The following is a 9,062-nucleotide window of genomic DNA, read 5'->3' as shown; positions in this document are numbered from 1 at the left end:
CCTGACAAGCCCAGTCTCTGTAATTAAGTTAAATTTGCGGTTGCATTATGTGGGGGATGCCAAATGCAAAGAAGAAAATGAAAATATAAAAAACTATCTTGCTAGAAATGTAGTGAGAAAACGTCATGAGAAAAGTTTGGGCAAGCAGCCAAACACACACACACACACACACACACACACACACACACACACACACTTGTTCTCAAGTATTCTGTTTATTAATTATGATGTCTCTCACTTTAATTCATTCGATAAACATTTTTTGAGAATCTATTGTGTAGCAAACATTGGGCTAAGCATCAATAATTCATAAACATCCAACAAGCTCACTGAACTCAGGAAAACAACACTACTAAAACAAAATCCTCAACAGAAAGTTCTACCTCCAAATTCCGGTTTTTCCTACCAATGCTGGGGCATCCTTACTGGCTCTACTAGTTCATTAAAGGAAGCAGTGCTTGGACTGAAGGTGTGGAGATTCATCACATTACCAAGCAGCGAATCCTAGAAGGATATCTAAGCTCTTCCCTCTCACGTGAATTTCTGCTTAAGGAAGCAACTTATCTCAGCGATACGGCTTCTAAGGGCTGGCTGATGCCTGTGCCAATCTCATACTAGCAGTTTGCTTTTTAAAAAAAATATTTTGATTACACCTCATTAAGCAAACTCAAAGCTGTACATAATTAACTTTGCTTTCTAACTCTCCGATAAATGTGCAAACTGAGGGAGGTTTGGAAAGAATTAGCACTTAGTTATGGAGTCAACCCTGGATGCCAATGAAATGAAAAAAAACAAACAAATCTCATAGACACATTACCAAAAGGAAGTTGGGTAGAGGGTAGTACAGGGTAAAAGGGGTCAAACAAATGGTGACAGAAGAAGTTTTGACTTTGAGTGGTAAACATGCAATGCAATATACAGATGATGTATCATAGAATTGTATTCTTGAAATATATATAATTTTATTAATCACTGTCACCCCCAATAAATAAACATTTTTTAAAAATGGCATAGAATCATTGAGTTGGCAATTGTTTTATGTTTTAGTATTCCTATCAATATGTCTTCTAATTCCTTTCTCTGGGACCCTAGACTCCCTGTTCCAATGACCAGCTATTTCCATTTGCTCGCTGCTTCTTCCTAAAGCATTTTCTCTATCACCCGGTCTTCACAAGGATGCCTGGCTTTCCCTGAGACCATCACATCCCACAAAGTCTTCACTGGGGGAAGTCACTCAAATCTTGAGATCAGAAAGCAAGGTGCCCATTTGTCATCCCTCTCTGCTCTTGCTTCTTCCAAGCTATTCTTCCTTCAATCACTTCTAATGTCCCCTTTTCAGACTTACAACATCTCCCTGTGCCACCCTGTCCCCAACCATAGCCTTGCACCCTGATGCTTGGCATGTGGTCTTCAGTCCCCCTAAGCATCCCTCTGTACATCTTCACAGTCCAGGTCAGCAGCATCTCTCACTTTCCTGACTCTCGCCTCCCCTCTCCTCTGGAAGCCCATGTACATGGCCGCACTGTGGGTGTTGCCATCACCAGGGACTACTCCTGCTGTAACTAAAGTTTAACTGGACACCAAAATTTCTCCATCTGGTTACAGATGCCTGTCATTGATCTTTCTAACCCTCATTTTCAATGTCTTCAAAACCTTCAAGCATTGGATCCCTTCCCCTTCTATTTTATCAGCCCCTTCTAGTATCAAAACTGTCCTAAAGGTAGATATGTTAATAATTAGAAACTATAAAAATTGTTTCTATGCTTATGAGTGAGGACAGAAGCTAATTAAGCCCTGAATCAGAGTAGTAATGAGTTCCCCATCCCATCCCAAGTTTGGCACAGCCTCTGCCTGTCTGTTACTAATACTGGCTTATAACATTTTTGTCTCCAAGCCTATAATGTAGTGGATGCTGCTGGGGTCCCACCCCAACTATCTTAACCAGCCAGTGTTTCTATCACCCAGTTACTGGTTTGGCTGATAACTCACAGCTGCCCTTCTGTCAAATGACTCTCAGCTAAATGGGAACCACCTGCCAGGAAATACACAGCACCCCACCCTCACCAGGGCACACCTCAGGAGTGAGTCATTGGCATAAGGATGTTAAAGGACAGGACAGTCCCCTTGCATCAAAATAGGACTCATTTTGTAAATGCAATTTGTCATCCAGAGCTTCTTCCATAGGATCAGACTGAAGCTAAACTCTTGCTGAGGCCACATGACTGATTAACATGTTTCCCTTATCTAGTCCTGCTTCTCTCAAAGACACACACCCCCTCCAAATACCTGAACAAGAATCCCTGTCTTCAGCTCTGCTTCTAGGGTAACTGACCTAAGACAAATGTGTTTTAATATCTAGCCCAAACCCTCTCACTGTTTTTGCTCTCCGAAAAATTCCTTGGCAATTCTTGCATGTATACATTCTCCTTTAGATAATTTTTAATCAGTTTATCAAGGCCTATGAAATATACTCTGGGGATTTCAAATGGGACTCTTTAGAACTGATACATTAATGGCAGAGAGAAATTGTCATCTTTACATATTGAGCCAGGAATGTGCTCATCTTACAAGTACTTCAACAGCATATACAAATAGAAAGAAATGGAGAGAGAGACTTCTCTTTGTGCTGAAGAACAAAACAAGCATGCCCACTCTCACTGCCTCCTTCAGATTGAACCAGAGACCCTAGCAAGTGCAATAGGCAGTTGATTAATTAATTCATTACTTAATTAGTTAAAAGTTTCAAGATTCAAAATGAAAATAAAATAATCATTCAAGAAGGAATTGGTACATACATTATAAGAATTAAAAAGTGAGTTTACCAAGATTGTAATACAAGGTCAACATTTTAAAAATTAAGTGTTTTTATATGTTAACAACATAGTTAGAAAAGAAAATTTTTAATATGTGATTTTTTAAAGTATCAAAGAGAATCACGTACTTATCAAAAATGAAAGATGTGCAAGCCCCTATCTAAAAAAAATCAAACATAGTACAGAGAAATTAAGAAGACCTAAGAAAATGGAGAGAGACAGTTTATTTGTGGTTTCAAAGACAATATTGTAAAGATGTCAGTTCTCTCAAAATTGATCACTCCAATCTCAATGAAATCCCAGGAGGTTTCTCTTTTTTCCTTTTTATTTTCTTTTTTTTTTTTTTTTCAAAAAATTGACCATCTGGTTCCAAATTTATATGAAACTAGAGGCCTAGTGCACGAAATTGTGCACAGGAGGGGGGTGGCGGAATCCCTCAGCCCAGCCTGCACCCTCTTCAATCTGGGATCCCTCAGGGGATGTCCGACTGCCTCTCCCAATCTGGGATCACTGGTTCCTAACTGCTCACCTGCCTGCCTGCCTGGTCACCCCTAACCATCTCTGCCTACCTGCCTCATAGCCTCTAACCACCTCTGCCTGCCTGATTGTACCTAACCCCTCTGCCTGCCTGCCTCATTGCCCCTAACCACCTCTGCCTGCCTGCCTCATGACCCCTAACTGCTCCCCTGCTGACCTGATCGCCCCTAAACACCTCTGCCTCGGCCCCGCACCCAGGACCCAGGCTTCCCTCCCTCTGGCCGGCCACAGGCAAGGCACCTGGACCCAGGCTGGCTTTGCCTGGCCCACAGTCACAGCTGCTGGCACCCAGGACCACAGGCGGGCGGCTTCACCCGGGCCCGACTTTGTCAGGAAGTATGTCCAGAAGGTTGTCCAGAAGATGTCCAGTCTAATTAGCATATTACCCTTTTATTAGCATAGATAGCAGAGGTTCTAGAATAGCCAAAACAGTCATGAAGGTGGAGGAAGAGGTTCTGTCAAATAGTAAGACTTGTCATTAAAGAACTAAGTGTTATTTGGGCAAAGGAGAAGCCAGAACATACATCTGCACATTCAGGCACACTGGACTGCTTTGTGGTTTTTTTATATGATTTTAGAGAGAGGGGAAAGGAGAACGATAGAGAGATGTTTTTTTGAGAAAAAAAAAAACTTTGATCTGCTGCCTCCTGCATGGCCCCCACTGGAGATGGAGCCTGCAACCTGGGCATGTGCCCTGACTGGGAATCAAATAGGCAACCTCTTGGTTCATGGGTCGATGCTCAACCACTGAGCCACACTGGCTGGGCAACACAGGACTGTTTTGAGAAATGTCGCTGCAGCGAAGTGGAAGGAGTGGTGTTTTCAATACATTATGCTGAGTCCACTGTAGCCATACAAGTAAAAATAAATCTTAACTACTGCCTCATACCATATTCAAAATATCAACTCTAAATCAACTGCAGAGCTAAATGAAACATGCCAAAGTGTTGACATTAATAGTAAAGATTACTGTTAATTATTATTACTGGCTACATAAACATTAAAAGTTTTCATTAATCGCCTGGCCAGTGTGGCTCAGTGGTTGAGCCTCAACCTCTGAGCCAGGAGGTCACAGTTTAATTCCCAGTCAGGGCACATGCCCAGGTTGAGGGCTCGATCCCAGTGTGGGGGCGGGGAGGGAAGGGGGCTACAGGAGGCAGCAGATCAATGATTCTCTCTCATCATTGATGTTTCTTTCTCTCTCTCCCTCTCCCTTCTTCTCTGAAATAAATAAAAATATATTTAACAAATAAATAAATAAAACACTGCAGTATTGGCATATGAGTAGACAGATCAATGAAATAAGATAAATGATCCATAAATACCATAAGTTAGAGGCCGAGTGCACCAGTGGGGTCCCTCGGCCTGGTCTGCGGGGATCAGGCCAAAACCAGCTCTCCTACATCTCCTGAGGGGTCCCAGATTAAGAGAGGGTGGTTCTCTGGTGACGCACCCAGAGATCAGGCTCCCTCCTCTCTGGTTCTGGGTGCGTCAGCCGAGAACTGCAGCTGCCAAGTCACTGCAGCTTGGCAGCTCCTGCATTGAGCGTCTGCCCCTGCTTGTCAGTGTGCATCATAGCTACTGGTCAGACAGTCGAACTGTCGATGGTCACTTAGGCTTTTATATATAGAAGATGTGGTATCTCAAATTTCTGAGGTACAGAGAGAGATCTTAATAAGTAGTATTGAACAAATGGATAACCATTTGGAAAAAGATAAAAATTGGATCTATATTTCACCTATAAGCCAGAACAAATTCCATTTTGATCATAGATCTAAATTTTTAAATATGAAATCATACAGGTAATGGGAGGGAAATGGGTAAATTATTTACAACCTGGAAATGAGAAAAGCCTGATTTAAAATCTAGGAGCAATAAAAGATTGATCAATCCAGCTTATGAAAACTCCAAAAATAGCTTCAGTTTTTTGAAGGGATTTGGCCAGAGGAAAAAAAATGATAATTAATAAGCAATAACAAAGCAAAATGATGTTTTTCTTGCTTGAATTATTGGAATCTAGAAAAGATATATTAAAGTTATTTACTATTTTTGCAGATTTTCAACTTCTTTTATGTATTCCTCCTTATGTTTAAAAATTATGCTATTAAGTTATACTATTTTTTTTCTTTTTAGATGGCATCTTTTATCAAAGTGAAATATTTATCTTTTTCTCTATTTCTGTTTTGGACTTTGATTTGATTTTTTAAGCTGATATTATTGTGATTCTCACTTCCGTCCTGTTAATATTTCTCTGGTACCTCAATTTCTCTATCATTATTTTAATTTTCCTATTGTTATCATTGTCTCCTATAAATATAATCTAAAATGTAATCTAAATTCAGTCTGTCTTTTAATTGTCCAAGTTAACTCACCCATACTTCTTGGGACTAGTCATATTTCAACTTATTCACCAACTTGTTTTAAATTTTGTATACGCCATGCTTTCTTGGTTTTCTTTTCTTCTCCTTTTTTACATATCTTTGAATTGAGCATGAGTTTTTCATTCCTTTCCCCCTAATGTCTTAAATTATGCATTCTCTCTCAGTTCTTCTACTGGTTATCCTTAGGTTAACACCAATATCCAGACATAATTTTCCATTAATGTGAAGGGTTACTCCATTCTCCCTTGCATCCCCTGAAATGTAACAAGAGGTTTTATTTCTAATTCCCTCTTCACTCCCCAACCCCACCACCACCTACCTCTCATGTTGAGATATTCTGAATCTTAATTTTTTAATTATTTATTCTAATTTAACCTTAAATCATGTCTTAATCTTTTTTATTTTGAAAGCATCACTGTTATACGTATCCCACGTTTTCTTCTTCAACTCATCTTTTAAATTCTTTTAGAGCAGAACTTTTAGGCATTCTTTCAGGTTCAAATGTTCAGATGGTACACTTAGAGTCCTTGCTCATGCATTTTGCTGTCACACTTGAGTACTAGTTTGTATGGATACAAGTTTTAGTTTCTTTTTTCCTCTCTCTCTTAGAACTGCAAATATTGATCTGTGTCTTCTTGTTGGATCAAAGAGAAGCCTAAAAACAATCTGATCCTCATTCCATTGTATGAATTATATTTCTCTTCCTCACAAAGCTTTGCGAACTCTTTTTCCATTGATCAATAATTTTGCCACAGTGTGGAAGTGTAGGTTCTTAATGGCCCTCTCAATCTGTATGACCATATTTTCAATTCTGTACATTTTTCTTTTCTTATATCTTTGAGTACTTCCTCTCCAACCCCTCAGAACTCTGTTCCTGAAATCTTCCTTGGTAAATGTTGAAACTTCTTAAACTACCTTGCATAGCTCTTAACATTTTTAAGTACTTTCTATTTATCTTTTTCTAGGTTCAATCTTCCAGCTGACTTTTCAGCTACTTATTCAATTTACTAACCTTTTTGTAATAATTAAGATTATTTCCAAGAACTTTAAATACATAGTTAATAATGCTCTGTTCTTATTTCATATTAGAGGCCCAATGCACGAAATTCATGCAAGAGTAGGCCTTCCTTCCTTTGGCTGCCGGCACCAGTTTCCCTCTGGCACCCGGGACCAGGCTCACCTCGTAGCCCCGGCTTCATCCGGAAGGACATCCGGTATAATTTGCTTATTATGCTTTTATTATTATAGATTTTTAATGTCTCTTATTAACTCTGTTAAGATTGACTTCTTTCTTTCAAATGTTTCCATTAAATATTTGGTAATGTAGGTTATATGCTTATCTCTGTATTTGAGATTAGACTGATTGAAGGCTATTTTGTGGTTACCACAGCCTACCTTGGCATTCAGGAGTGGGAGGGGCCCGTGTGCTTCCAGGCAAGGGCACCAGTAGCTTATAACCAGTAAGTGGGAATGTGTCCTCTTTGTCAATGGGTGACACCTGGGGCTCGGCTGTGCCTCTATACACCTACTGTCCAGCCTGGGGGCAAATACCTCTGTCTGTCACTCACCACTTGGCATAAGGCAGGGAAAGGAAGACACACACCTACCTGGTTGCTCCTACAGAACTGCTACTTGAACCTGTCCCCACGATGGTTGCCTGCCTCATAACTCCTCCTGCTTCCTGAATTTTTCACCTTCAAGCAAAGAACACCAGCACTCTCAACTCTATTGGCCACCTAAAACTTGATCTTGAGGAACCCTTGATCCTCAAAGTTCACATGTGCAAAATAAATGGATATAAATGACCTCTTATATTCTTTATTTCTACTTAGAAGGGTGGATACAGCTGTGGTCAGAAATCCACCGTATAATATCCAGCCAGAAAGCCTGGTTCAAATCCTTGTTCAACCTTACACAAAGGACTTCATTTCTCTATGCCTCAGTTTCCTCATCTGTTAATGTGGCTAATAATAATAACTAACCGCTCAGGATGATTAAGAAGATTAAATGGGCTGGCACACATCAAGGTCTTTGATCAGTACCAGTTCACAATAAGTATTCAATAAATATTAGGTATTATTATTGTCCCAATTCAGAGATTCCATGGCTGCAATCTTATTCTGGAAGTTGAGACTCACCCTCTACCTATGTACCCAATGTAAAAAAAAAAATTAAAAAAACTGCTAAAGAGAAAAGTCACACAATTTGGGGACTTCATTACTAATAAAACTCAAAATTAAGAACTTTTCTTCTTCCTTTGATGGTCAATTGAAATCATATTTTCACTGAAGGGATTTCTCTACTAACTTTTTGGAATCTTTGATTGCATGGGATTCTGCTCAAAACAAGAATTTAATTTCAGTTCCTATGATGTTTACAGCACAGATGCTGGTGATTAAACACATTATACTCACAAGTGCAAAAATGGAGCAGAGAGGACTTTCTGCTGCATTTGCCACTTTACTCAGCATGAAATTCTTTAATCATATATTTCCCTCTCAAACTTGTACACTAGGCTTTATTTTCTCCAGAAATTTAACACAAACATTGGAGGTACATCTGATTGTTTATCCTTTTTTAAATGTTTTTATTTTTTAAAATATATATTTTTTTTAATTTTGTTTTATTGCTTAAAGTATTGCAAAGAGTAGTACATATGTCTCCTTTTTTCCCCCCTTGACCTTCCCCCAGCCTCCCCTACCTCCCAGTATCTTGCGCCCATTGGTCATGCTTATATGCATACATACAAGTCCTTCAGTTGATCCATTTTTATTGATTTCAGAGAGGAAGGGGGGGAGAGATAGAACATCAGTGATGAGAGACAATCATTGATTGGCTGCTTCCTACACACCCCACACTGGAGATAAAGCCCAAAATCCTAGGATGTGCCCTAACCTGGAATCGAACCAGCAACCTCTTGGTATATGGGATGATGTGCAACCAACTGAGCCACACAGCTGGGTTAATTGTTTAACCTTTTAAGTAAATTTTCTTTTTGCCCAAATGTTAATAGAATTATTTTCTCAATCTTTTATTTTTTAAAGTTTCTAGGATATCTATTTTTGCTTATATTTATTGGAAATCAGTGTAATCAGGTGACTATCCAAGTTAAGAAATTTTTTAAATTATATCTTTGATTATTTATTTCATGCCAATTAATCTGCTTCCTTTCTCAGAAACACCATAATTCTTGGATTTACTTTGTGTTTTCTCTTTATATCTACAATTGCCCTCCTATTATTCCCTATACATTTTAAGAGAGACCTTCATCAATAACTAAATTTTCCAGTGCATCAGTTTTGCTGCTTTATTGCCTCTAAAATCTATTTAA

This window comes from Myotis daubentonii, chromosome 8, assembly GCF_963259705.1.
Source record: "Myotis daubentonii chromosome 8, mMyoDau2.1, whole genome shotgun sequence".
NCBI lineage: Eukaryota > Metazoa > Chordata > Mammalia > Chiroptera > Vespertilionidae > Myotis > Myotis daubentonii.
This window is presented reverse-complemented; position numbering follows the sequence as displayed.